General features: G+C 37.0%; 1 pseudogene; it reads left to right on the top strand.

Annotated features, from left to right (window-relative positions):
- Window positions 1-4,543, top strand: part of LOC107620939 (protein FAR1-RELATED SEQUENCE 5-like) — a 35,356-nt pseudogene extending 30,813 nt beyond the window's left edge.
- Window positions 4,544-13,097: the final 8,554 nt, after the last annotated feature.

Raw genomic sequence — 13,097 nt, 5'->3', positions numbered from 1 at the left:
AATGGTTTATTCAAAATAGAATTTTATTTGTTTGATTGCCTCAAAATATTATATCTGTTGTACAGTTGAAGACCTGTAGCACTCTACCAAGCATGGGTACCTTCATAGACACTAAACACATAGACATGCTAATTTCAAATTTTTGCTTAATAGGGGACATGCCATATTTTATATAAAGAAGTTTTTAGATGATTTATAATTAGATCTTGATATTTTATTGATATTATAATACACATTTTTTTCCTTTTTAATTCCTGCCATTAGATTCTGCAAAAGGTTTTTACCCTTTTGTTAACAATTCTGCTGAGAATCTTGTTGAACTTATATTATGATGGTGTATATCTTGTGAAGTTTTGGTTTTAACTTAATGACTATAAGCATAAATTGGTGAGCTTTGTTAAGTAAAAATTTAAATGGTTGAACCTTGTTTTTCTTTCAATAAAGAAACGGAAGAATTAAATTAAGTCAGTTAACTAGAAGACAAGATGATCGAATATTTGTTGCTTGTTTAGATAAGTCAATAATTATTTTTTATTTCTTGTGACTGTCATGATGAGTTCACTAGTGATATAATGAAATGTAAATAGTTAATTATAACTTCACTAGTGATATAATGTGTTTTTTAATTATAAAGATTTGCTCTTTGTCACTTTCTTGTGGAGTAAAATATACCCTCCTTTGGGAGAGTTGTGGTTGATGTTTTGACTATATTGTTGGCGCAATTATGAGTTACATTTCATTGTTTGGTTTGTTACCAGGCTAGAACATTGCACATCTTATTCTGATGGATTTCAAGCGTATGTTCAATATTGAGGGTGAAGACTTAGATGGGAGTAGTTCGATGATTGTCAAAAATATTATTGTGCGAGTGATGACGACGAGGGCTTTGAGTGCCAAAAGGGTCCCAAAGGCTGGGAAAATGGGATAGGGGATGCTGACGATGGTAAAGGGTTTGGTGGTGCAACTGATGCGGCAGACGGTGGTCTTAGCTGGCCAGTCATCGTGAAGGACTTCTTGGGCAGAGAGTTTGCTACGGAGGAAGATGCTTATGCTGCCTACAAGGAGTTTGCTAGATTTAGGGGTTTTGGAGTTCGAAAAGGAGATGCTGTGCGTGTTAAGGGGGTTTTGATTAGGAGAGACTTTTTCTGCCATCGACAAGGTATAAAACATCCTAACCACTCTGAACAAGTATGGGAGGAGAGGTTGGAGAGTCGAACGGATTGCAAGGCAAAGTTGAAGATTTACCATGATGTGCAACATAACGTGTGGAAGGTCAGCACCATCATTGACGAACACAACCACGAGCTTGCTCTAACCATATTTACACATCTCCTTCCTAGTCATCGGAAGATGAGTGACGGCGACAAGACCCAGGTTGATAGTATGAAGTAGTTTGTGATCGCAACTTTGAAGATAATGGCTTACATAGTCGGGTAGTCTGGTCGATATGACATGCTTCGATTTACAAAATGGGATTTGTATAATTATATGCATGGACAAAGTGTTGTGTGGATATGTGATGGTGATGCAGCAACAACTATCAGTTATTTGGAGGGTAAGGCAAATGCTGACATCATGGCAGTGGCACGCTATACGCAGACCCCAGATAATCATTTGGGTAGCCAATTTTAGGCCGATAATGAGATAATGTCAGACTATCAGCTATTTGGTGATGTGTTAGAATTTGATTCAATGTATCATACTATCATGTACAAGAAACCACTTGTGGTTTTCTCCAGGTCAAATCACCACAAACAGAATCCATTTTTTGATTCACGTTGCTGGAGGATGAAGAGGTTCAGACTTACAAGAGGGTGTTGTTGAACTTGCTCAATGTTTTGGGACAAAATAAGCCCTGTGTAGTGGTGATGGATGGCGACAAGTTTATGTGTGCTACAATTGTAGAGGTGATGCCGACAGTGACATATAGACTGTGCGGTTGGCACTTAGAGAAGAATTGCGTCCAACGGGTTAAAGATACAAAATTTCACAAGGTTTTTATGAAAGCTATATATGCAAACTTTGATGTCAAAGACTTCGAGGAGTACTGGAAGATGTCGGTTGAGTCGCTTGGCCTACATGATAATAGTTGAGCTCAGAGCACATATGAAACTAGAAAAAGTTGGGCAATGGCATACCTTAGTGGCACCTTTTGTGCGGAATACAAGATAACTTCAATATGTGAAGGGATCAATGCTTTCATTAAGGGTTTTCTTAAATCAGCTTATAGCATTTTGGAACTTGCCCTAGTTTAGATCGGGTTGGAAAAGACTACCAGAATAATGAAGTTACAATCCAATTCTATTCCACGTATTATAGTCCAGTGCTGAACACTGGCCTTGATTCGATTGAAGGATTTGCTTCAAAGGTGTATACACAAGCAATTTTCAAAGAAGTGACGAAACAAATTAAGGGTGTGGCGACTTTATTGTTTCGAGGCAAGGACAACATTAACATGACAAGTGTGTACAAGTTTTCTAAGATGGGACAACATAGAAAAACACGGAAGGTGTTGTATGACCCGAATAAGGAAAAAATTGAGTAAGTGTTCGATGTGGAATAGTGAGGAAATTTCTTATAGTCATATTTTTTGTGTGATGAAGTACGAGGGCTTGGAACGACTACCGCAGGGTCTTATTTTGAGCAGATGGTGCAAGGATGCAAAGAATTGCAGATCGAAACCCCTTCAAATTAAAGAGGGCCATCACAGTCGTTTGCTTAGATATGGCACCCTTTCTGGGGCAATGAGTTTGGTTGCCAAACTTGGGTCGAAAGAGGCTACAGATTTTGTTTTGGCCAGGGACGACATTGCAAGTCTCGCTGAAGTGCTTTAGTGAAGAGTGTATGAGAGGGTGGGAAGCCAACTTGGTATGTTGTCACTGTCCGACATCAAGGACCCAGTTGTATCAAAAACAAAGGGGGCTCCCAAGAAGGTCAAAGATTCTGAACCGGGTAGCCAGGGTGAAATTGGGACGAAGAGACGATGTTGCATCAACTGTGTGGGTTCATAGTCATACCAAGAGGACATGCACGTGGCACCGGAAAAAGGGTATTGCTAGGACTGATGGTGGAGGAGTTCCAAGGTTCGGAAATTGTTCATCGCATGACCCAAGTGCCCCATTCACAACCCTACCAACAGATTATCATGAAAAAGATGAAGTTAGTTAGCCAAATATAAAATACATATTGGGTGATGTTTTTAATATGGTGAGCATATCAAGTCCAAAGACAAAGATTAAATGCATGTAATAAAAAGGAGTGAAAACGGAAAAAAATGTCAATTATTAAATTACAAATGTATGATATAAATAATTCATTGTGTGACTTTATAACCAAATCCATTGCTACGTACATCTGCATAGCACTGTTGACATGCTGAAACAAGGATCAAGTAACAACCGAGATTAATAATTACCAAGAGGCTCGTTCAAGATAGGTATACTTTATTTTAAACTAAGTTTGAGTAATTAGATGAATCATTATACACATACTCCATAATCTAGCCACGGGTGCTCTCAAATCATCGATTGGGCGATGCATACGCCACAGTCCATGCTGTATGTGCACACAATTTTTTAATGGTTTTTTAAATTGTTAGTAAGAGCTAGAAAATAGATCACATGTATCAACATACAATAAACTAAGAGAAGTGCATGAAATATGAAATGCTATGATCTTACGAGTTTCCTTCTTGGTGAGGCACATCTTACTATTCAAACTTAAATGCGAAAAACCTAGGGCGCAGCACCCCCTCTCCTGACAACTAAAACTTTCTCAGTGTCAATCCCTCGAGGTACAGTGCTTAGAAAACATAAGTAAAATTCATATCAATATTGATATTTCAGACCCTAAGCCTAGTTGTTACATCTATTTGACAAAGAAATTGTTGCTTACTATTCGCATCATCCCTGTCTTCCTTGCATCTGCTTCACGTGAGTCTCGAAGTGAGTCTAGGTAGATCAACTTTTTTTGCGGCACATCGATGATCATAAGGTATCAGTACCGGTCGCACCACATTTGCTGATAAATCTATACATACAAATATACCCAAGTCAATCTATAATGTAGCCGTCTCCACCCAATTTGGACATGAACAACAACATAGACCATGTATATACCCTCGTCGCTTGCTCCATCTTACTTCACATGTAGTTCTTGCACAAGGATGTCATGTTCCAGATGTCAAGGACCAACCGTCGAAGGCTACTTGGTAATAATTAGAAACATGCATTTCATTAGATCATTCTCTCATCGCGGGGCAGGGATGGACCCCAAAAATTTTTTCAGAACAAAAAAAAGTGTGTTTGTTGCGCTTGAGAAGAAGGTAACGAATGGGTAATTATCTAATTGAAAGTTAGCTTTCTAAACATAATAGGAAGAATTATTCTTTCTCATCCAGAAGTTAGTGGAGAAAGAGAATCCATCAAATATATTTTTAATTTAACAATGTATGTTATTCTAACTATTTATTGTAAGTATTTAATTTAGGCACAGGAGTCAACAGTTCCCCTTTGCTAGCGATACAGTCGCCGACGTCAATTAGAATCTTACTGTCGAGGACATACACATTAACACCAAAAAATACTATGACCATGCATTAGAGATGTAACAACAAAGATAAGGTGTGTGCATCAGGATCATGATAGCTTAAGGATATGTGAGGGCTAACCTTAAACCCAGTGTCTGGTGGTGGCCTACCTCTTTGGAAGATCTTAACTAAAGATGTAAGTCGCGACGGCCAACTCTACTCCAGACAAGTTCATTTCGTTGGTTGGGCGTGAAGGATTACCATGTGTTCATAACACGCAGCGGAAGAAAATAAAGTAATCCTTAAAGATCTATTTTGTGCTTAAACTTTATTCCAATAATAATATATAGATATAGATCATATCTAAATACCTGTGTACGCTAGTAAAAATTACTTTCTCCTTCAATGGTACGAAGGCGCTATGCGTATCCACACCGAGACCAACCTTTTCTGTCAACTCCTTGACTAATGGACAATCTTATCTAAATTGAGAAACCTATTGCAACTCTTTGCACGCCATAAAATTCTTCTCCAAGAATTAGACTCACATACGTTTATGTATGTAGAGGTAAAAGAATAAAATTCTTGTATTTTATTCTCTTCTCCTTTTTTTTCCTTTACTCTTGGCATACATATATATAGTATGAGACTTGTTACTGATTTTAAATTTGAATCTTAATTCAAATTTAAATCATATCTTTTTATTTTAAACTTGAATCTTTCAAATTTATGAATCATATCATAACTCAATTTGAAACAGAATTAATTAGGATCTCATCCAAATTTAGAAATAAAATACCTAATTATTCTCAAATCTCATTTAATATTCTCAATTATCATATTATTATTATATTCTTGGTGCTAGCAAAGAATATAATAATCCATTTGAATTAATATAATTATTTATTTGATCAAATCAAAATAATAATCAAATAATTCTACAGCAAATATTAGAATGCTCGTTAGTGTGTGTCCCCATATATTTAATACTAAGCGGGTAGTAAATTAGTCATACTAAATTTACTAATTAAGGTTGGCGTCTAGCAACACTCCTCAACAACCCGATAGTATGAAGTAATATATTTTTACTAAGAACCTTAGAAGAACAAAGTATAATTCCTTCCATCTTTTCAACTCTTGGTTAACCCTTAGAGTATGGTTTAATTGTCAAATTCTAACTTGTTATCATTATTATAATGAACTGTGAATGACTTAAGAAACTTATTTCTTCATTCATTCAATCCCCTTGGCCAAGGTTTTATTCATCTCAGTCACTATAATCATAGAGCTCAAACTCTTTTTACCGAGAGTTGACGGATTTCTTATTGACTAAACATTAATTCTACAAGTATTTAAATTATACCAATATCTATTCAACTAGCACCCTAGGGTATTACGTGTCCGGAATCAAAATATAATAAATATATTGTTAATTACTATGGTCAAAGAAAACTCTATTACTATATTCATCCTGAGAATATCCTATTGACAAATATACGGTAATTATAACCATTAGAAATTCTCAAAGTGAGTCTGTTCAATGGTCATATCTCTATATGCACCATCTATATATATAATTTAATAAATGAGATCTATTAATCTTCGTCCAATGAAGACCATTATATATATATTGGTATTTCCGGATTATTAATGTCCTTTTTAATAATCCTATGACGAAGAACAATTTAGATTAAATTATAAAAGATTTATCTCTCAATATTATTATCACTATCACAATGATAAATCTCTAAATTTAATTAAGGACTTTATTATATTAATATTTTAATATAATAACAATAACAAATTATTTGACACATGATTGATTGGATTGTAGTCATACTATTTATTCCCAACAGGGCGTAAGACCAGGTTCATGAACTACAAGGTATACATCAAATTACTTATGACCAGCGAAATATGCAATGTGAATTGACAATGCGATTACTCATGGTAAACAAATAATGATTTTAATGTCATCACCTGTGGAATGCGCTCGGCCTTCATACTTAGCAGGCTGCCTACGTTCATGATGGCATCAGAATCTGTGAAAAGTATGTCGCACCTTCGCCTACTGGATAGTCCTCGAGGCTCCATTTCATTGTTGGCTTGATTGTGCAGTAGAGAGGTTTCCTAAACATTGTTAGAGGTTAGATCGACCTGAATTGTGGCAAGGCATTATGTTATGACAACCACGCAAGTAGATAAGGACTAATCAATTATAATTGAAAGACAAACAGAGGCTGGCATAAGACGCACCACTTCCGGTGAATGAATCGACTAGGATTCTTTTAGATTTGGGAACGGTTGCCTTAATGATTTCTTCTTTCTCTTGGTGCTAAATGGGATGTCATTAGCGGTGAAGGTGGTGTCAATTATGGGACAATTTTTCAGATCGTGCGTATCTGATGCTTTCCTGCGGCAACTATGGTTGACATGCTGTTTGGTTCTCGGACTCTTGTTAGGGGCTTTCAATCTGGTTCTTACCTGGCAGCAGTTGCATGTTGTGCAACGACCTATGGATGGCGTATTCACTAGCAACAAAGATTTTTGTCCTGTGAGAACTTTGATTACATCTCTTATCTCCGACACCACCGCATCATGTCAAGAAATGACATCTTACAATCTTTTGATATCATACTGCATCCCTGAAACACTGCTTACCATACTCATTGCTATGGGACTGCATTCTTGTGACATATTCAGAGTGCATTTTAGAGTATTGCTAAATGCATCCTTAATAAGGTGCATGAAGGATAATTAAATAAGCATGCTTACATGGTTGTCTGCTCCACAGGAAGAGCCGCAACTTCCAGCTGACACGAGAGGTTCGTCATCACCCAGAGGGGGCAACCTGCAAGTTCAATCACAATGGAAATAATTCATCAACCAGAATGGGCCAAGTGGAACACGATTAGTGTATCAGAAACTACCCCAATGACAATCAAGTAAGCATGTAATCACCTAGCAGGGCTTGGCTTGAACCTTTTTCGGGCACAGGTAGGGGTGGCAAACCGGCCTAAATCCACCGGGTCGGCCCGTATTTTGGCGGGCTAGGCTGGAAAATTAGGACCGCCAAAGAGCAAAAGCCCGCCTAACCCACACCGCTTAAACCGTGGACTTTGGTGGGCTTTGGCTTGGCGAGGTGGGGCAGGCTTCCCTGCCGGGATTAGTGTTTTTGGGCAAGGGAGTATTTTTGTAATTTTTTTTTGTCAAAACCCAACTTTTTCCAACCCAACTTACAAGAGTATGAAGATGAAAATTGAGTATTTTGGATTATGTTTATGTTGCTTTGGAGGCAATATTTATAATTATGTTTTGGATTATGTTTATTTTGCTATAGAGATAATATTTATAATTATAAAGACTTTAATGTTTGTGAATATAAAAAATATAAAATTTTTATGCCTTTAGAAATTATAAATTTATTAATATGATTGTGAAATTATATATATTATTTAGTAGTTAATAGTAAAAAAAAAGAGGAGCTTTGGCAGGTTTAGCCCGCTAGCCTGCCAGCCCGCAGTTAGGCGTGACGGGGTGGGATTCTAGGACCGCGTCACTAGACGGGGCAGGGCGGGCCATCCCGCCAAAGGGCGGGATTCTGGTCGGGCAGGGAAGGCTTCCCTGTTTGCCACCCCTAGGCACAGGATGCAGATCAATTTGAACTGGAATGGGCCTGACGCGGTAGGGACCCATTTGGCGGTTCGGCAACTTTGTCACTTGACTTCTTACCAAACGAGAGACGATGGAAACTCCTGCATCAAACACGCACTAAGACGCCAGCATGCATGTTCAAAAAACTCAATCAAGGTTCTAAAATCAGAATCTCATAGCTTAAGAGGCTAAATCATGGCTTGCTAGCATACATTGAAACAACATAATTACAGAAATAAGCGAGTCAAGTAAAAACAAGTTCAAAGAGGACCTCTTTGGTAACAATGCAAGAATCTAAAACCTGAATTGAATCAAATGCCATGGACAAAATCTAGTAAGAAATTGCAAGCCATGATTCAAACAGAACATAACTTCTAGTGAACATGTCTTTACAAAACTCATCATATTTTCTGACAACAACAAATAAGGAATGCATTAAACACGTAGCAAATGGGAACTGTGATCAAACATACTGCCCAAACAGTGCAACAGATAGAGAACCACAGTTACTGTCGACAACCATTTCTATCATAATTTTATAACTCATAAAAAGAATCTACTCAAATAATTGGGGTTTAGTGCGGGAAAGATTAAATTACGTTAACAAAGGAGAATAACTTATCCGAAAACACATTCAAGATTATGGTGGTACACCCCTAAAATGGTTAAAATCATTCAGGATTGTGAATACCCGAAACCATACTATTCCAAGTAAGCAAAGAACAGAAACCTCTCCGAATCTAAAATATAAACGAAAATTATAAAAACCTTTAAGAGAAAGCTAAATTTATCCAAGCGTACATAGCCAAGCACAAGCATCCCCAATTTAACCCGTTGAACAACTAAGTGATTTTGCACACAAAAAAACCACCAACCACTATATTGAATGAATAAACTAAATCATGCTGATCTAGTCAAGGAAGTGAAAAAAGTGTCAATGAAGTCTTTCATTAGAAATAGTAGTAAGTTAACATCACATGCTCAGAAAATAATTATAACTCCTGAAAATCACAACATGAAAATCAGCACCACACAGTAAGGATTAATCTAGGTAATATTGATTCGTAGAACCTAATTATATGAGAACAAATCGTCCTAAAGACTGTTGCATATGGTTAATTACTCAAACAATTAGAGCTAATTCTCTAGCTAAACATAATACCAGAAATGCAGCCAAAGTTCTCCCAACCAAAGTACAACTACTCATAAAACACAAAGTATCACATGACTCTCTAGCAGCATATCACAACACAAAATGATGACAACCCACAAGATAGTAGGACATCAATGTACTAAATATACCATTAAGAAGACAAGTCATAATTATAATCACCTCCAGAGTGGCAGAGTATGACGAAGAACAGTTTCCTCAAAACACGAAATATATTCAATGCCAATGTCTTCAAAGCACTGTCCCTCGTGCCAGGAAGTTAGAAATCCATGATTGCGTGTCCTTGAGGGTGAGGACGACGAAGGCCGAGCTCGGGAGGATAGGAGAAGTGGGTAGAAGGACGCATGAAAGTCCTCTGTACGACAGACGGCCGCGGCAATGGAAGTTAGGGTTCTGCTTAGAGGCTAGTGCTTTGGGATAGAACCATATTGAAGATGCAGAAGTAAGGGTTGGGCTAGGTGGCGTGAAAAGGAGGTGTCTCTCCTTTTTGTATGATCCAAAAAATGAACCAACCCAACCGGACAAACTCCACCTTCCAGTTTGGATATGGGTGTTCAAATCCAAACCGATCTAAATTAAACCACTCATCTAATCCAATCTAAACCGAAAATTGATTAAAACTGCACTAATTTGGATTTGATTAGATTCTATTTTTCGCAAACCGCTGAATTGGATCGGATTTCAGATCTACTTTTCATAACTAATCCAATCAAATCCAAACTACACAATTTGCTATAATATTATTATTTTATTATTATATTTATAATTATACTTATAACATGTTTAATTTGTAATACATTTTTATATTATTCATGCATTATTATTATTTAATAAATATTTTATGTTCAAAATATTATTTATTTATTTATTTTAACTAACCTATAATTTTATTCTATTGTTATGTTATCATTGGTTTTTTAAGATATTGTTGAGACTTGTTATGTCATTATTGATTATTTAAAATTTGATGTTGAGACTTGTTATATGTATTTAATTTTTTTAATTTATAAAACTGCAAAACCAATCCAATCTAAATCGCTTGAAATTGGATCGGATTGGATCAAATTTTTTTAAAAAAAATCATCCAATTCAAACTTCACCGCAAGTAACATTAGTGTTCGAATCGGCTGAGTTTTTTATTCAAAACTTATCTAAACCGCTCCGCAAACACCCCTAGGTTTGGACCGGTTCGACTGGACATTTCTCGGTCCAGTTTTCGCTAAAATGGTGTCTTGTACATTTAGTAGTTATTAATAATGTTGGCCCCATTCAGACAACCCAACGCAGGTTCAGGGAGAACGGGAATTGGGCCCAAAGATTTTTGAACTTATTTGTCTTGAGCCATTTAATGCGAACCATTTTTTATTCTTCATTTGGACCAATGGTGGACTAAGCCCAAAGATATTCCGTAGTCATTTAACCACACAAGAGACATAGTGGCCCACAGATAACCAAAAACTTTAACCTGGACAAAATAAAAAAACACATATCATTAGTTCGGTTCATGCATGGCCGAATGTATGAGACGTAAAGAAAATGACTTTCTCTTTCAAAAACTAGTAACACACAAGGGAGTTAGCGAACTTCATGGCCTTGATTAGTAACACAAAAAATTTCAAACTAATTCCAAACACGAATAAATCTCTACTTAGTCAAACGAGTTAAAGGAATTTTAAAATAACCAATCCTGGAGTAACACCACTTGTCTGCTTATTGGGAGGATGTTGCATTGGTAACACAATAGGAGACGGTCGGTTTCGCCACAAGGGTTATTAACTATGGCTAAATTTTGTCACCCACGAACTCCATATCTCGACACTGTGACTAGTAAAGAGGGTGAAAATGCTACACGACAGAATTATGCCAGGAATATCTATATGGTTTCACTATCAACACATAACGTGACCAAGGGCCATTGGAAAGACGTGAATGATGAGAGAAAAAAAGCATTAAAATGAGTGCGTACGACATGGTAAAGAATCTACTCACCTGGGATCGAAGTACGCATGACTTTGTTGGAAGAGTTTCTGTCAAAGGATGATGAACATGTCGTGTCTTACGAAGCCATCACCGGAGCGGAAGACTCCGCCCCTGGCGCAACTTGTCCTCTTGTTTCAGTAGATTTATACATGAGAATAAATAGTCCCCTACAACTTTAATGTCAGGTTCAGGGTTTTAGCGATTCCTCGACAATACTGCCAATTACAAGTGGAGGAGAGAACAAGGAGATTTGTTCTCTTAGGATAAAAATCCTCACGTTGTTGTAATCGTGCTTGAACATCTCATTATGTGGTCAACCTAGGTAAGATCATTTATGACTTTTGATCGAATTACTCCTTCTAATTTCTGTAAATGGCAATAGGAATACTCGTATGACTAATCCCCTGCATCTATGTAGAGCCACACCAATGTATGGTGATAGGAATAAAACACACAATTCTCTACTTGTAAGAATTAGAGAAGCAAAAATATCCACTCGCAACAAGTATTAACACCAGAACAATAATACCCAATAGCAACAGAAAAATCACATAAACCAGAAATTAGACACAAGCTAACACATCAAGATTCTTAACGTGAAAAACCTCTTCAATGAGAGAAGTAAAAACCAGGAGTCACCAAGACCAGGATATAGCTTCACTATGATGAAAAATAGGGTATAACAGAGTCACAAATTACTGCACAAAACGTGCATACAACAAGCCAAACAACCTAAACTTCAAAGCTTATAAAACAAAAACAAGAAGATGAAAATACCACAAAAATAGAGCTACTGTGCGTGGCAAATATCTCTAGCTACAAACATCAAATCGAAGATCTGAATGGTGAAATCAAAGAACCAGATGTATAGAACACACTGTCCACATTTGAGCTCAATCCAACGGTTAACGAATCTGTAGTGACCAATTAACAGAGACAGCTTTGTGTATGTGCGAAAATAACTTTCTCTCTAGTATTTGGTGTTCTCCTTTCAAAATGACCTCTCTCTCTCTCAACCCTAACTCACCTCAGCCACTTCAACTATTCATGGGCTTGGATACTAGTATTTGGGCTTTTTCTCCACATAGGAAGGGAGCCCAAATACCCAACAAATCTTTCCCTCACGACTATGTGGAGGTAACCGCCAATCCGGCGATTAAGCAACAAACTTCAAACTTCCATCTTGGTAATACCTTGGTCATCATATCAGAACCATTCTCATCAGTATGAACCTTTTCAAGTTTCAACAACTCAACATCCAAAACATCACGTATCCAAAGATACCTCACATCAATATGTTTGGATCGAGAATGAAAAGTAGAATTTTTACCAAGATGTATAGCACTTTGACTATCACAAAATAATACATACCTCTCTTGAGTAAACCTGAGTTCTTTCAAGAATTTCTTCATCCAAAGCATCTCCTTGAATGCTTCAGTGATGGCAATAAACTCGACCTCGGTAGTAGACAAAGCAACACATTTTTACAATCTAGATTGCCAAGACACAGCTCCACCCGCAAAGTTGATCAAGAAGCCTGAAATAGACCTTCTAGAGTCAATATCTCCTGCCATGTCTGAGTCAGTTTAACCAACTAGAATAGGCTTATCACTTTCATAACACAATTTCATGTTAGAAGTACCAAGAAGATATCTCATTATCCATTTTACAGCATTCCAATGCTCTCTTCCTGGGTTTGAAACAAAACGGCTAACACAACCAACATCATGAGCTATATTCGGTCTTGTGCACACCATAGCATAC

This window comes from Arachis ipaensis, chromosome B10, assembly GCF_059453495.1.
Source record: "Arachis ipaensis isolate K30076 ecotype BB chromosome B10, ASM5945349v1, whole genome shotgun sequence".
Lineage (NCBI taxonomy): Eukaryota > Viridiplantae > Streptophyta > Magnoliopsida > Fabales > Fabaceae > Arachis > Arachis ipaensis.
Note: the sequence above shows the minus strand (reverse complement) of the source record. Positions and strands in the feature narration are given on the sequence as shown.